Source organism: Podarcis erhardii (assembly GCF_964252035.2).
Source record: "Podarcis erhardii genome assembly, chromosome: Z".
Lineage (NCBI taxonomy): Eukaryota > Metazoa > Chordata > Lepidosauria > Squamata > Lacertidae > Podarcis > Podarcis erhardii.
Window position 1 is genome coordinate 18,482,594 of NC_138504.1, and position 16,259 is coordinate 18,498,852.

Sequence of the window (16,259 nt, forward strand, 5' to 3'; positions counted from 1 at the left end):
TTGCGGTGGGGGGGGGAGTTAGGTGTTTTCTGGGGAGAGATCTACAATTTTGGGTAATCAAGCGGGGGCCTGAAAAGATAAAGGGGGCGCAAGGAACCCGCGTGGCGTTAAGGGAGGGGGAAGTGGAAGCCCCGAGTGCGCACGGAGCCCAAGAGGGTCAAGCGGCGGATCAGCCGAGGGCTCCGCGGTGCCTAGATTGGCGAGCGCGCCTCTCTGCGCAGCGGGGAAAGAGAGGCGAAGACCGGAGCGGTGCTGTCCGGTGGCTGCACCGACGGAGACAGCCCGCAAGCGACTCGGGAGGGCTGCAGCACGCGGATGGGAAGAAGCAGGGTGCCCGTGCCGGGGGTACCTGGATCAGCCCGAGCTGATACTGCGCGCGTTCCAGGCTCCGCACCTGCGCTGGGTGGGCGCCCCCTCGGGGTCGCAGCGCAACGCGGCGTCCGAGTCTCTCTGTCTCCCACTCGCTCGCTCGCTCGCTCCCTGGGCGGCGCAAGCCGTGATCAGCACCGGCGCGCCCCGGGGAGCGGCTGGCCTGCCTACCTCCTTCCGTCGCCTGCTCGGCTCCTCTCGGGGATGCGGCCGGAGGGAGGCGCCCCAGCTCGGCCGGAGGATCGGTTGCTGGCTTTGACCCCCAGCCGGCCGGCAGCGTCCGTCGCCTGCCTGCTTGGCGGCCACGCTCTCCTTCACCGCCCGTCTGTCCGGGCTCGCAGCGCCTGCCCTAGAAGTTGCTCGAGCTTCGAAGGCCGCGATCGCCGGCCAGGCCCGCGCGAGTCCCACCTCGCGTCGGCAGCACAAGCAGAAAGCCCACGCCGCGCCGCCCTGCTCAGTCCGGCCCCCCTGTGGGCCGTCTCGGCGACGATCGAGCCCGGCTTCCCTTCCCCTGGGCCCGTCGTCTTCGCCACTGCCCAAGGCCCTCCCCCTCTGCTCGGCCGGGACCCTCCTCTCGCACCCCAGTGCCTTCCCACCCGCGCCGTCTTGCCCCCTACCCTAGCCCAGCGCCCTCCCTTACCAGGATCGCAGTCCATCTAGGACGAGTGGCGTTGATCCCGTTTCCCCTCTAGTTTCTCCCCCACCTTTTTTCTGGCAGCCCCGCACGTCTTTACACCCGCGTGTGCACACACACCTCTCCTTACCAGTGTGCCGTCCGAGCGACTCGATCTCTTTGCCACACCTCCGCTTTCCCGAGCTTTAAACCGACTCCCCTCTGTATGGACCCAGCGCCTTACATCGTCTGCCCTAGCCGTTCTTCCTGCTTTTTGTATTCCGCCTCAGGGCTAGGAGTTCTTTCTACCACAACCTGGTTGGCCGGCACAGGGAAGCCCACCCCCCACCGCCAGCAAGCAGCAACTATGCAATCTGGGGCTATTAAAACTGTGCGACAGGGAAGTAAGCTAGTGGGGACTTACTCTCGAGTAAGCTTCCTGAACAGCCCCCAAGAATTCTTTAAGCGGGAATTCTTCTAAAGGATCCTAAAATCAGAAGGAATGTATTGTATTGCATTGCATTTTGCAGCTTTGCATTTTGCAAAAAACTTTTTACAGAGATGGAGGGAACTGTGATCAGGCAAAACCCACCCAACAAACCCCAATCAACAACCCTTACTACTCCTGGAGACAAATAAGTGCCTTGAAGAGGATTGACTTCCCATCAGGATAGCTCCCTCTCTCCATTTATTATTTCTGCTCCTACCTCCCCCCCCTCTTGTTTCTTGCTTTTACTCAAACTTCTCTAGGAAGGCCCATTTAAGATTCCTGACCAGGTGCTCAGAGCATAAAGTCGTAAGAGGCAATTCCACTACACTACCTTAAACTGTATGTGCCCCAATCTAGAGAGCATTGTGGATTGGGGGCTAAAATTAAATTTCCATTACCTCCTGTGCTCAGGGGAAGTTTACTTCTTGTATGACTTCCCTGGTTTATGTGCACAACGTGTTGTTCTTCTAGCAGTACAATATCTCTGTGCTTCTGCCTCATCTTCCTTACTAAATACCTGCTGAAAGGCCACCTGTATTTTATGTTTCTGCCAGTGGCCAAAATTACACAGGATGTGACGGGTCCATGAAGATGACCTCCTGGGTGTCACTATTGGACAAAGTTGCTCAGATACAACGCCTCAAACGCTTCCACCAGTGTACCTGTGAATTCAAAAGTGGTATGTTTCAGAAGTGAGGGGAAGAAATTTAACAAATATACAGCTAAACCTGTAATTCAGCAACCAAAGCAACACCAAGCTCCAGGTGAAGTTTCTTGCATATTAAGAAGACATCCAGGTGATTTTGTGTAAGATGTAGACCAGAATAGGATGAACCTGCTTAGAAATTGGGGAGAGGAACAATTTACCCTCAAGGAACATATTGCCCTTTAACTGCTCAGTGGTGGATTTCCCTAACATGGATAATGGGCCTAATAAAATAACTTCTTTCTTTCTAGCCTAATAAAATAACTCCTTTCTTTCTAGATGTAATGGGCATAGCTGAAGTATACCTGCTCTGCTGATCTACGTCACTTTAAATACTGGTTTTACAGCTAGTAAAGCATAGTGGTTTGGGCTTAGTGCTGACCAAACCATGATTTGCACTAACTATGGAGTAGCACTCACAGACTCTCAGTGTTTCCACTGTGCTCCCCCAAAAAACGTTTCTCTAAGGTTCCTGCAGTTCAGAACATGCTTGCTGTTCCCCTGGCATAAAGCAGCGAAAGAACAGTCACATACATTTCCCACAAATTGAAAGCAAGGTAAGAGTTAATGGTACCCCAGCCAGTATAGGGGCCAATGAGAACCCTCTGCAGGGGGTGGGGTCAGGGCAAAATGAGATCAACACCAGAGAAGGAGAAGATGTGGGTCATGTGAGCATTTTCTGTAGGTGAATGTTAGCAGAGACCAGATGGGTCTGGGAAAGGAGACCATGCCCTTTACACCTGTTACTCGACTACACCCCCCAGCATCCTTGGCTATTGGTCATGATGGCTGAGGCTGATGGGAGTTGGAGTCCCAACATCTTCAAAGGTTCCACCACCACCTTTTTTAGTCTGACCTTGCTGGGGGAAATCACACCCCGGCTGGAGAGCAGCTTTGAGATGGTTCTTGTACGTACATGTAAATGGCTTGATTTTTCCACTGGATGGCTTAACATCAAATGATAGCATGCATGTCTGAATGGGTGAAAAGAGCTCTTATAACACCAACAGAACATTGGCATCATCTCATATTACCTCAAACACAATATTTGCGGTGGAAAGTGACTGTAGGGGCACAGCCTTCACTAGGGATGCTATGTTAGGTCCTGGAGATGTCAGGGATTCAACTTACGACCTTCTGCATTCAAAGCTGATACTCTACCGCTAAGCTAGGTTTCCTCTTGAAAGTTCTATCTTTGGTGTTCTGCCTACCATTCACACATGCAAACTGCACGTCTTGTGGTGCAGTAATCAAGTGAAGAAGCATGCAAGTATGAATCAGACCTTCATCTATGGGAGTTGACCAGGCAGGCAGGCACACATATTTGCAAACACCAGATGACTGATAAATCCTTAGGCAGCTGAACTGATGGCTTGAATGAGAACAATACAAGAGCGGTGAGATCCTGATAGAGACTGAAGGGAAAGAATAGAAGGAGAAAGAACAAAACTTCTCCTATGCTGTTACAGTGGTGACAAAGAAAGGCCATGCAAAATTTTGCTAACTGGATGTTCTCCAGACATCATAGACTGCAACTGCTATCAACAGCAGCCAGCGCAGCTGAGATTTTGTAGCACAAAACCTCTGAAGAACGCCAGGTTTGTGAAGGCTGCAGTACAGACTTCAGTGATTTAAGTGGAGGCAGTGTTAGAAACTCACGATATATAAGCCAGGTGCAAAATGGCTCCTAAAACCAAGGTTACAGGTCACCAAAATGGAATGTCTAGTTGCTATTTGGGGCAAGACTTACTTTTCAAATGGCTATGATTCTCAGTTAAACATCTAGCTAGTTCAGAGGACAACCTTGAGCTAGGTTAAGAATTTTGAGAAATTAAAGAAGAAAAGCCACTTTATCCAGGGACAGTCCACATATATACTGGCCTATTCTGACCTCTTTTTCTTAATGGTGACACGGATCATTCATAACGTGGGAATATTATTCACAACTGGGAGCAGGGAAGTGGAGTGGGGTATGTGAAGACAAGCGACAACCATTAACTATAATGTTGTTGACTGCTCCACCTCAGGCAGCACAAAAAAAGCATTTTGGTTCTGAAATTGACCTTAGTTTTCCAGAGGGGAAGGGCAGTAGTAATTAATGTATTGTGCCCATACTCCCTGGAGGGAGTAGTCGTGTGGTGCTGCTTTGACTCTGGGATGATTTATTCTGAAATAACAGCAGGGTAACAGAGAAATCCAAAATGCAGAAACCCACCAGTGGGGTGCGTACACCAGTAATCCACCAGTGCTAAATTGGTGGCATGCAAACCTCTTCTGATACGTCAGATCATAGGTCTCGATGACAGCCTTAGCAGAATTGTTCAGCCAAGGTTAGCCTGGACTACACAGAAATTCAAGGGTGCCTTTGAGCATGCACAAAGTACTTCCCTGCGGCACTGTGCATCATCAAGACATAAAAAACCCTAAGTTTAGGAGAATGAACTTGCTGACTGAAGCCGGGATTTCAAGCTTTTATATGATGCTCAGTAGCAGGTCATCTGCCTTGCATGTAGAAGGTCCCAGGTTCAATCCACAGCATCTCTATGTAGGGTTGGGAAAGACTCCTGCCTGAATTCCTTGAGAGCAATTGTCAGTCAGTGTAGACAATACTGAGTTACACTGACCAATGTTCTGACTCCATCTAAGGCAGCTTCCTGAGTTCCACTCAACATGAACAATCATCTGAGCATATGGGTCCAAACCCAAGAAAGTAGGCTCTCTGCTGAAGAGAAAAAAAGGAGAAGGCTTCATTTACTACGTCCAAATTATAATCAGTCTTGCTAGAAGAGGTGTGCTCAGATTGTTTCTTTCTCCTTTGATGGGTATGAGAGTTTTGGAACATTTATTGCCAGAAATGTCACAATCTTAGACTACAGATCGCTCCCAAAGCAATGCTTCCTCATCAATTTGAACCTAATGTCCCAGGATTCCTGCATAAAGACCTTCTTAGACTATGTGTATGCCATGACAAAGTTGTGTACAGCATGTAGCTGGAAGTCTCCAACACAACCCTCTCAACAGTTGTTGATTAATAAGATTTGGGACATTAGGTTTAGGAACAAATTTAATTCAGCTTAACATAGGAAGCAAGGAATCCCCATTTTTAATAATAATTCAGTGTGGCTTTCAGTTTTATTTACTATATGGAAAGCCTTCAAGCTTCTGATTAACTGCCAATCAAGTGCGGATGACTATATGATGTCTATATCATCAAATATAACATATGTATCAAATATCCATTCTCATTTTCTTTTCTTTCTTTTTTGAAGTAATTGTCCCACAAGCATGACATATATTAAGGATTGCAATCAGTGGGTTTCTTTATTCCTTTAGTCATCTTGTTGTGTTTCCATGTGCCTTGCATTCTGTTGCAGGCATTTTTAACTTTTATTTGAGGAAGAGGAAGAGGAGAAGAGGATGACAAGGCACCTCTTGAGATGGGGAGGGGAGAGAATACATAGCTAGACTGCACAGGATGTTCAGTTACGGTTCTTCTGTCTCAAATCTCCCCCCTGCACGCACACCCACACCCAGAGTTTTCTGCAATGCCCAGAAAACTGGGTTGGGGGAGTGTGCGTGTTTGGAAGGCCAGAGGCCAGTTGTATGCTGGGGGAGGGGAGAAGTAGTCCGCTGCGCAAACTGACAGCGTGCCCCAGAGGACTCTGGCGAATTTCTTCTGCTTTCATGCCTGCCTTCCCACCCCCCGCCCCCCAGCCATCGCTTAAGGGAGACCTACTGAGGGCCTCCAAAGTTCTAGCAGGTTTTTTTTTACTGTTTTCCCCACTCAACAGGGAAAAATGAGAACGGTACATTAAGGAACAGGCCCTATAATGCTTCCATTCTTTCCCAAAGCCCAACATTTAAGCCGTTTGAATTTTAAAGCAAAGCCAAAACTGCTCGTCTATTTTTGCCCGATATCTTTTCAAGCTATTGGTGATGCTTTAATCAGCTGAATTAACTGCAGTGGCCTTGGGTTTTGTTCTGAGATGGATAGGAACCTTTCCAGAGAATGTGCTTTCATTAGGGAAGATGAAAAGGGGTTCATGCAACAAGAATTTAAGGGAGGAGAATACTTCTCAGGCAAGTGGATTTCTTTAGATCTGGACAAGCAATTCTGACTTTTAAGTCTTGAGGCAAGTTAAGTTAAGTTATATTATGTTGCAGAGGTAAACATCTGGAGACCACCAGACTGGGGAAAGTTAGTTTAAAGCGTTCTGCTAGGAATGGGTTTAAAATCTCAACTTTGTCAGGAAGCTCCCTAGGTAATATTGGCCTTGTTTCTGTCTGTCTTTTGCGCTCTCTCTCTCTCTCTCTCTCTCTCTCTCTCTCTCTGAATAACCTACCTCACAGGGTTGTTACGAATATAAAGAAGTGGGGAGGAAACCATGTACACTGCCCCAATCCCTCAGAAGAAGAATGGAATATAAGCATCAATGGAATATAAGCATCATAAACATATGCATATTATTCAAACCTAGTAACATCAGTGCTATTTTTCCAGAAAAAGAGGTGTTGGAACTCACCATGAATGCCTCCCTAATTCTCTTAGAACAGCAGTGATGCTCACCTGAGATGTGCCAGAACTGAGTTCCAGTGAGTTCCGGCTGGGGAAAGAAGCCCTGAGTGACACAATGCAAAAATTAACCTCTGAAAACTGGATAAATTATCAAACACCATTTCATTACTAGCACATCTCTTTCCTGTCTTTCCATTCTTAATAGAACTCTCCAGGTGGTGAAAAACCATCTTCAAAGACATAAACAGTCCAATAAAGCAGCACAAGACTGAACCACTAATAGCACACATTTTAAAATAGCTTGCAATATCATATTGACAGAAGTCAGAACAAAAACCAGAACCGTTTCCAATTGCTTTGATGAGCTCCCTGATCAAATGCCTTTCAGTGCAGGAGTGTGCTACCTCCACTGTCAGTGGCTGTGTGCTTCTGAATGCCAGTTGCTGCAAACTGCAGGAGGGGAAAGCAGTGCTGTGTTCAGGTCCTGCTTGCATGTCTCCTGCAGGGATCTGGCTGGCCACTGAGAGAACAGGATGCTGGACTAGATAGGCTTTTGACCTGAACCAGTGGGGCTCTTTTTATGTTCTTATGGTCAACTTGTTTCCTAAAGGAGCTGTTTAAGTGGGGTGCTTCTTGGCAGTGCCCTAACTGAAAAGCTTTTATACATCCAGTGATGGTTTTTGAAATCCAAAATCTGCACAATTTGGTGGTCTGGTCTTGCTTCCTTCCAGTCAGCATCCAATGTGGGGGAGAATTCTGCCCATCTCTGGCTGGATGCAACTGAAGCATTTAATCTGCTCTAATGATGCAGAATGACCTGCAAAGAAGATCCCCATTGCCAGGGCCAGAGTCAACCTGATCTCTTAGCAAAGACTCTCTCTCTCCCCCCCCCCATTAAGTTTCCCACTATCTCGCTCTCCCTCACAGCTTACCTGGTAATAGCGGCAACACCACTTCCAGAGTATCATTCCAGGGCATTATGGGAAATTTAAAATGAAGGGGCTCATGGATGCAGCTACCCATAAACACAGACTAGGGCACATGGCAGTACTGCTGGGCTCTGCTGGAGTAACAGGATACCAGCTGCTTGCAGCAGACCTCTCCACTGCATCTATCCCAGCCTTTTTCAACCTGTGAGTCCCCAGATGTTGTTGGACTACAATTCCCATCACCCCTAGCTAGCAAGGCCAGAGCTCAGGGATGATGGGAGTTGTAGTCCAACAACATCTGGGGACTCATAGGTTGAGAACTGCTGTAAAGGTAAAGGGTAAAGGGACCCCTGACCGTTAGGTCCAGTCGTGGCTGACTCTGGGGTTGTGGCGCTCATCTAGCTTTATTGGCCGAGGGAGCCGGTGTACAGCTTCCGGGTCATGTGGCCAGCATGACTAAGCCGCTTCTGGTGAACCAGAGCAGCGCACGGAAACGCCGTTTACCTTCCCGCCGGAGCGGTACCTATTTATCTCCTTGCACTTTGACGTGCTTTTGAACTGCTAGGTTGGCAGGAGCAGGGACTGAACAACGGGAGCTCACCCCGTCGCGGGGATTCGAACTGCTGACCCTCTGATCAATAAGTCCTAGGCTCTGTGGTTTAACCCACAGCGCCACCCACATCCCTTTTTGAGAACCGCTGATCTATCCATAATACTGTGTCAGTCATGCCTCCTGAAGTGGGATCCTCTTGATGGCACATCATTCTTCCTTCCTACACAATTCAAAAGTGAATCTTTTGCACCCCAGGCCAAAAGCCCTAGTTTTCAGCACTCCTTCTCCATTTGCTCAGTTTCCAAATATCTTCGTTTTTATTGCATTTCAATCACTTCATTACATTGATGTTTGAATCGTTCACACTGATTGGCAGCAGCTCTGCAAGGCTCCAGGGAAGGGTTTCTCTCAGACCTACCTGGAGATGCCAGAAATCGAATCTGGGACCTTCTGTATGCAAAGCAGACTGAGGAGGGACGTGATATGCTGTGATTACTAAGACCCAGCATGGGTTTCTCAAAAATAAGTCATGCAAGACGAATCTCTCTCTATCTCTCTTTTTGATGGAATTACAAGCTTGGTGGATAAGGAGAATGCTGTGGACATAGTGTATATTGACTTCAGTAAGGCTTTTGACTAAGTTCCCCATGATATTCTTGTGATGAAGCTAGGTTGAACAAGGTAACTGTTAGGTGGATTTGTAGCTGATTGACTGACCAAACCCAAATACAGTGGTACCTCAGGTTAAGTACTTAATTCGTTCCAGAGGTCCGTTCTTAACCTGAAACTGTTCTTAACCTGAAACACCACTTTAGCTAATGGGGCCTCCTGCTGCCACTGCGCCGCCAGAGCACGATTTCTGTTCTCATCCTGAAGCAAAGCTCTTAACCCAAGGTACTATTTCTGGGTTAGCAGAGTCTGTAACCTGAAGCATATGTAACCTGAAGCATATGTAACCTGAGGTACCACTGTAGTATTCATTAATGGTGCCTTGTCATTGTGGAAAAAAGTGACAAGTGGGGTACCACAGGGTTCTGTCTTGGGCCCACTGTTGTTTAACATATTTATAAACAACTTGGATAAAGAAATTGAGGGGATGCTCATCAAATTTGCAGACGATCCCAAACTGGGAGGGTTAGCTAATGCCACAGAAGACAGAATCAGAATTCAAAATGACCTTAACGGATTGGAGAACTGGGCCAAACCTAACATTATGAATTTAAACAGGGGCAAATGTGAAATTCTGCACTTAGGCAGGAAAAACCAGATGCACAAATATAAGATGGGGTACACCTGGTTTACTAGCAGTACATGTGAAAAGGATCTTGGGGTCTTAGTGCACCACAAGTTTAACATGAGTCAACATTGTGCTGCAGCACCAAAAATAGCTAATGCTATTGTAGGCTGCATCAACAGAAGTACAGTGTCAAAATCAAGGGAAGTAATAGTAGCACTCTGTTCTGCCTTGGTCAGACCACATCTGGAATACCGTGTCCAGTTGTGGGCACCACAATTTAAGAAGGATGTTGACAAGCTGAAACGTGTGCAGAGGAGGGCAACCAATGATCTGGAACCCAAGTCTTATGAGGAGCGGTTGAAGGAGCTGTGTATGTTTAACTTGGAAAAGAGGAGGCTGAGAGGAGATATGACAGCCATCTCCAAATATCTCAAGGGTTGTCACATGGAAGAGGGAACAAGCTTGTTTTCTCATGCTCTGGAGAGTAAGACTGGAACCAGTGGCTTCAAGTTACAAGAAAGGGGATTCCAACTCAACATCAGGAAGAACTTCTGATAGTAGGAGCTGTTTGACAGTGGAATGGTCTCCCTCAGGATGTGGTGGACTCTCCTTCATTGGAGGTTTTTAAAGCAGAGGTTGGATGGCCATCTGCCATAGATGCTTTAGCTGAGATTGCTGTATTGCAGGGGGTTGGACTAGATGACCCTCGGGGTCCCTTCCAACTCTGCAGTTCTATGGTTCTACGATTCAACTACTCAAAGGGCTGTCGCACAGAAGAAGAAAAGGGCTTGTTCTCCACTGCCCCGGGCTATGTACACACTATAGCTTTAAAACACATTCAAAGCACATTCTTTCCCTCAAAGATTTATGGGCAACTGTAGTTTACCCTTTCAGGGAACTACAATCCCCAGCAACACTTAACAAATGATAGTGCCCATAATTCTTTGGGGAAATCCATGTGGTTTAAATGTATGGTGTGCATGCAGTGACACCTTAAGAGATTCAGGCTGTGTCTACACTATACCTTTAAAGCACATTCAAAACACATTCTCTTTCTCAAAGACTTTTGGGCACTATCATTTGTTAAGTTTTGCTGGGGATTCCTCATAAAATTCTAGACACTTTTGTTTTTTAAGGATTGCTGGGGATTGTAACTTGGTGAGGGGTAAACTACAATTCCCCAGAATCCTTATCAAACTAAAGTGCCCAGAATTCTTTGAGGAAATTATTTTGCTCTGAAGGAATATTATGTACATAGCCCCACTGCAGAAAGTCCGGGCCAGCTCTGTGATTCTAAGGCTACATCAGCAGCACACCTTTAAAACATTGTTATACCACTGTAACAGTCATGGCTTCCCTCCCCTCAAAGAATCCCAAGAGCTGTCATTTGTTAGGGATGCTGAGAGCCATTAGGACAGTGATGGCCAAACTTGGCCCTCCAGCTGTTTTTTGGACTACAACTCCCATCTTCCTTAACTAAGAGGACCAGTGGTCAGGGATGATGGGAATTGTAGTTCCAAAACAGCTGGAGGGCCGAGTTTTGCCATCACTGCATTAGGAGATCCCTCTTCCCCTCAAAGAACTAAAATTCACTCTTCCCAAGGAACTCTGAGAACTGTAGCTCTGTGAGGGAAATCGGAGGGAAATTGTAGCTCTGTGAGGGAAATCAGAGGCCCCTTAAACAACTCTCAGCACTCTTAACAAATTACAGTCCCCAGAATGATTTAGAGGAAGCCATGATGGTTGAAATGGTATCATAGTGCTTTAATGGTGTGGTGCGGATGTGACCAAAATGACAACAGCAACATGAATGCAGTGCTGGCTGGGAACATCACTGGTAACAGCTTTTCAACGGGCTGTTTCTACTATGTGTTGATCCCCTCACTCCTGCCCCTTCAGGTTTGGCAGTCAGCTGTGACACATGCCCCTCAATCTAGCCCCAAGTATACTTCCAGTTTCAACTGTTTGCTTCAGTTATCATGTTGGGAAAGAGCTTAAGATAAGGGAGATATTGATTTGCAGGGAAATGGGCTGTGCCTCAGCGGCAGAGCATCTGCTTTGCATGCAAACAGTCCTGAGTTCAAACCCCAGCATGGGTTGGGAGAGATTCCTGTTTGAAACCCTGGAGAAGACTTATTGATATAGATAGATGGACCAGTTCCTATTTTACCAATCCATACTGACTTGAGAATTACAGAAAGACCACATAGCTGACTTTAGCTCACATTTCCATCGCTCAACCCATGCCAACAATGTAGCATCCTGCAGCAAATCAAAATGGCGGCTAAAATCAACTGTCTGGCTGTGTTCTGAGTAAAGTTTGCTGCGGGCACAACCAAGTAATCTCACCAGGGCCTAGTGACAGAAGTTCCACACTTTGCTCAGGGCCACCTCAGACCTGAAGCAGTCCATGGTGAGCAGCAAAGAGAAACTTCTGGACCTCTCTCAGGTCTATGTTCAGTTTCTGAGGTACTCCTCTTTGTCCCCTCTGAGGAAACAGCGCAATTGGCAGGGACAACATAGCATGGCCTTTTCAGCTGTGGCACTGAAACAGGAAAGTACCTTGTCAAGGGTTCTGTTTTTGCCTGCTTTTGAACAAGCTCCCAAATGTTATTCTGGCAGGGTTTTATTTTCATTTGTTTTAACTACAGCTTATATATAGCAATGTGTTCTGGATAGGCCCATCCTATCCAGAATGATGACTACAGGAAGCCTGCAAGCAGGAAGTGAACCGCACAAGCACTCTTGTGCTCGCTCTCCTGCAACAGCTATTTGTCCGTGTACGACTGTCCCCTACAGTGGAGGCAGAATATAGGAATCGAGGCTAGTTAGCCACTGAAAACCTTATCCATGAATTTGTGTAAACACCTTAAAGCCACATTAGTGGCAATTACCACATCCTTTGGCAGCAAATTCCATTGTGTTTCACTATGCACTTTATGAAGAAGTCTATTACTTTGTGTGTCCTGAATCTTCCAACGTTCTGCTTCCCTGGATGGTCCCAAGTTCTAACAATATGAGAGAGGGAGAAAAGTATCTACTCTACCCACTTTCTTCACCCCATACATAATTCAACTCTGTCATGTCCCCTGTAACTTGCCTTTTTCTAAAAAGCCCAAAATACTGTAAACTTTACTTCACGTGGGATTGCTGCAGCCCCGTGACTGTTTTACTTGCTTTTTACTGATCCTTTCTCTGCAGTTTCTACAACTGAGGTGGCAGCAACCAGAACTCAACACTGTATGTGCAGCTGCACCATAGATTTGTATAACTGTGTTATGTTATTGGCAGTTTTATTTTCCCTCCCTCCCCTAGCGTCTCTTACGATGCTGTTATCGCTGCATATTGAATACAACAATTGGGTTTTCACTCGCTTCATCACACACACACACACACACACACACACACATGCTCAAATTCTGCAAGCCACCTTGAGCATACTTGTCATAGAAAGACATAATATAAATGTTAAAATAAATAAAGTGACAGAACAATCCCATGCATGTCTACTCATAACCCCACTGAGTTCCATGCAAACTTGCTCTCAGGTAAGTGGGCACAGGTAAGTACGACAGTGTAAGGCAGTTGTCATAATGTCAAGACTAGGACCAGGGAGACCAGGGTTCAAATCGCAACTCATCTACTTATTTATGCATTTGTCGAACTTATATCCCAGCACTTCCTCCAAGGAGCTCAAGGCGGTTAATGGTTAATGGTTCTCCTCCTCCTCAGTTAATCCCCCAAACAACCCTGTGAGGTACCTTAAACTGAGATGCAGTGACTGACCCAAGGTCACCCAGTGAGCTTCATGATCATGTGGGATCTCTCTTTCAGCCTAATCTACCTCACAGGATTCTTGTGAGGATAAACGGAAGGGGGGCACAAGTGAATTAAGTGTGCCAGCTTGAGCTCCTCGTAGAAAAGGTGGCATTAAAAATGCAATGCAATTATATATATATATATATATATATATATATAAATTGCATTTTTAATGCCACCTTTACATATATATATAAATATGCACTCTTTCCTGAGAGCAAATCCCATTAAATTCAGTGGGGATAACCTCCGGCTAGGCATACACGAGATTGCACTGTACATACGTAAGATTGCACACCCCTTCGAAAACCCAGCCTGTATTCACAGGTATTCCAGTGCTCCCTTTCCTCGCCCCACATTTTATTCCTATGCGTCTTATTCCGACCAATAACAAGAAACTTTTCTGCAAAGTTGCACGATCTTCCACATTAGAAGAAGAAACACACATACATACATACATACATACATGCATGCATGCATACAAACATACACACACACACACACACACACAGAGCCGAGTGCGGTGCGTGCAAGCTAAGCGGCGGAATGTGTTACTTCCCGGGTCGTGTGCAAGGATTACCTCATGCGGCACAATGGCAGACAAACACGTGTTCCCACCTTCGCCCTCCAGCGGCTTCGGAACGCGTCCGTGGGGCACGATCGCCTCGGCGCCACCGCATCCTCCGCGAAAAAGGCTGGTCGCGTGAAGAGGGAAGAGGGCGGAGTTTGTGGCAGAATGTACGCAAGCAACCACCGTGCGATTGGCTTTCGGAGAAAGGATTGTGGGAGTTTAGGGGAAGATGGCCAGGGAGGGGTCTGCGGGGCCGAAGCAACGTGTGAAAGGGAGGGATGGCGAGGAGGAAGCGGGGAGTGAACCGATCGGGGCTTCAACACGCCCGCACGCGCAAAAGGGAGTCTCGGAATGTGGAGATCGGTTCTGGCTGCTTCTCTTAAAGTGCGGCAAGCTTTCGGATTCGCAACGAGCCTCTCTCTCCCCTTTCCTTACGCGGGTCGCTCAAGCCCCTAAATTATCAAAAGTTCTTGAACGGCCGGGTTAGGCTCTGTTTGTGTCGATCGCTTCTTGGGGAGGCAAAGAGAACAAAAGGATGGTGATTGAATTGGGAGTACCTAGCCAGGGGCTAGTTCTCAGATTGCACGAATCTGAAAATTTGAGGGGTTTGGTGGGAGGAGTAGAAGAATACGAATCGCGCTCCGATGAACCCTAAAATCCACAGCAGGGCGGTGCTTGTATTAGGACCCAGCCAAAATGTCACAAAAACAGTGGCGAGGTTTCGAGCGGTCCAGAGTTCTTCGTCCAGTAGGACGTCTACACGAAGGGAGCAAAGAGAGAATTGTTTCTTTTTTAAGGGATTCAGACAAACATACCCGAGCCGGCATTCGATTTGGTCAGCGCAGAGCACAGTTAAAGGGAAAGTGGGTGGCCTCTGCCTTATGTGTTAATTATTATTATTTAATTAATATGTTTTTACCTTGCCTTTCAAAACCCCAATGGTCCCCAGCACAACTTGCAATAGACTGCAATATTGCACACACAGAGAGAGTTATATACACAAGCCTCAAACCCACCCAACCCAGCGGTCTTTAGTCCCCTGACTGATAAATGGGACCAGAAGTGCTTCCGCTCTGCAATCCTGGAGCAACTGTCAGTTGGAGCTGAGTGCTATTTGGGAAGGGCAGGGAGGGGGGCGGTGCAGGGAGAGGGACGCAAGCTTCTTGCAACTTCTGCTTCTTAGGAGCCCAGGGTGGTCTCCCCCTTGGCCGTGGTGACTGGTTCCAGCCACAGCCAATGAGAGCAGACCAAGGTTGCCCTAGGGCAAGCAGACCCTCCCCTGCCAGGGGACCCTTGTTTCCTTCCTGGTAAGCTGAGTGTGCAGCAACATTTACCTGGAGAAGTTCCCTAACGGAATAGAACTGTGTTTCTCAGGGGTCGCGCAAGAACAGGTGATGCTCTCAGAGCAGAATATAAAGTTGCCTTTTATTTGCCAGTGAACTGAGATAGGCATAGCTGGCAACTTCTTCCTTCTTCTTCCTGGCAAGGGCCCTTTCGCTTTCAGCAGCTACACAACAGGTGGATATTCCACAGGGGAAGCTTTTCTTCAGCATAAATGTGCATTGATGGAGAAACAGTCCTGTGCTCAATTCCTGGCTGCCTGTCTCTATAGATGACAACTCATCTTTCTCCATGGGAATGCAGAGCACACACCTTCATACTGGAGTTTCTGTTAATGACTACTTCCCCCTATTAATACATTTGCCAATATCAAAGGTGCATTTTTCATTCCCACAGAGGAGGTGAGTTATCATCTCGTTGATCAGAGTTTAAAGCAGCCCAGATTGCTGGGAAACAATAAAAGGGAGACTTTTTGCTGCTGTACTTTCAACTCCTTTCCTGACAGAGGCTGCAGCAGTAATATGACAGCTGGAAACTCAACCAGGAGTGTTTTATGTGTCTTGGAACTACTGCCATGAGAAGCACAGCCTTTTGGATTTTGGCTTTATAGAGGCACAGAAGCCTCTGTCAGGAAAGGGAGTGTCAACCTCTACCTCAGACCCATGTCTTTGTTTAGGCAAGTCACTTATCTCTCGACCTTTGCTCCCCCTTCTGCAAAAAGGGAACGAAAGCGACCTGCCTTACAGGGCTCTTGAGAGGACAGCCATGAGAAAAAGAATGCGGGGGGGGGGGGAGAGAGAGAGAGAGAGAGAGAAAAAGGTCCACAAACCCAACAGTACCATGCTGAAATATTTTTTTCTACTGTATCAGCATTAGCATGTGTGGTGGGTTATAAGACAGTGGCAAGTTCTGATAGATGGATCCATGGAAGGTTTGTGTATTTATTTAGTACAATCACACACTTCCCTTCACAAACTCTTACCCCAGAGTGATTCCCAGTGCAATTTAAAGCACAATATTATAACTATAATCGCTAATAGTTGTTAGGCATGACTGAAAACTGAGCCTCCATTGCAGTTGCAGTGTACCTCTATATCTGAGATCCTGGGGGCAAA

At 46.9% G+C, this 16,259-nt stretch overlaps 1 protein-coding gene across 7 annotated transcripts in view; it reads right to left on the minus strand.

The window, feature by feature from the left end:
• Window positions 1-14,226, minus strand: part of BCORL1 (BCL6 corepressor like 1) — a 44,013-nt gene extending 29,787 nt beyond the window's left edge. The window contains exons 1-2 of one of the 7 annotated variants that reach the window (XM_081847859.1): window positions 13,813-14,226; window positions 6,746-6,797 (exon numbers count right to left, since the gene is read on the minus strand). The gene's annotated coding sequence lies outside the window, so the exon portion shown is untranslated. The other 6 variants (XM_081847852.1, XM_081847850.1, XM_081847851.1 and 3 more) reach the window with 6 other exon arrangements.
• Window positions 14,227-16,259: the final 2,033 nt, after the last annotated feature.